Raw genomic sequence first — 1,124 nt, 5'->3', positions numbered from 1 at the left:
CATTGTTTTTGCTGTGATGTGCTTACCTGTTTTCATCCCTCCGCTCATTAGATCTGTGTTTCCCAACCTTTTTCCGATCGTGACCCCCTTCTGACCTTCCTTCCTTCCTGTGGTCCCCCCATGGGCGTAGCCAAATAAGTAAAAAAAAAAAAAAATCAATACAAATCTGAGGTTCTGTCCCCACCCCTAACAAAAATCCAGGCTATGCCCATGGCCCCTCCCCCATCTTTACTGGTAGAAAGGTAGCTATTTAAACGTTTGGTTTGTAAATGGAACATGCTTTCTTTGTAATTTATACAAAATACAATTACATAAAATGATAGGAACATAATGAAACGTTGAAGCAGAAAAACAGAATCATGGAAGGGACCCCATGGGTCATCTTTCCTAGTGCAACTCCCTGCAATGTAGGAAACTCAGCTAAAGTATCCATGATGGATGGTCATTCTACTTCTGCTTAGAAATCTCTAAGGAAGGAGAGTCCAAAACCTCCTAAGGGAGATCCATCTTCCATGTATTAAAAAAAGTAAACCCTATAGTTATTTGACACACATGGGAAAACCTACAGATACAGTCCAAAAGGTGAACAGGGAGTTCTGTATATATGGCAGAATTTTAAAAAGCAAGTGGTCCTCACTGATCTACTGCAAAAAGATCTTGACATCCGGAGGAGCCCTGGCTGCCTAGATAAAACTATAGCTCCACACACTCCCAGCCCCTTACTGGGAGTAAGGCCCACTGAAAATGTGGCTTCTGAGTAGATGGCTATTTACTAGATGCACATCAGCAGCACCAGACTTGGCTAGGTGCTGGGGTGAATTTAACCCCACGCCTTGCAGAGCCAGGCTAATGCTACTGATGGGCCCTTTGACCCTCTGCAACATCCAAAGGCCCTGATCCACTAAGTGCAGGGGTGGATGGCGCCTTGCAGTCAGGCCCAGGCTGCCACCGGGCCCAGCACTGGCGGCAGCAACAAAGGGCTCTGGCTTGCCCAGCCCTACCCATACCCCAGCACCGAACTTACCTGACCTGGGGGCTCTGGATTGTGGGGTGTACTGGTCATAACGGGAGCCTCAGTGATCGCCCTCTCCCACCGGAAACAAACCAGGACTGCTCCAAGAAAA

Source organism: Lacerta agilis, chromosome 1 (genome assembly GCF_009819535.1).
Source record: "Lacerta agilis isolate rLacAgi1 chromosome 1, rLacAgi1.pri, whole genome shotgun sequence".
NCBI lineage: Eukaryota > Metazoa > Chordata > Lepidosauria > Squamata > Lacertidae > Lacerta > Lacerta agilis.
The sequence above is the reverse complement of the archived record's forward strand: the minus strand, read 5'-3'. Positions refer to the sequence as shown.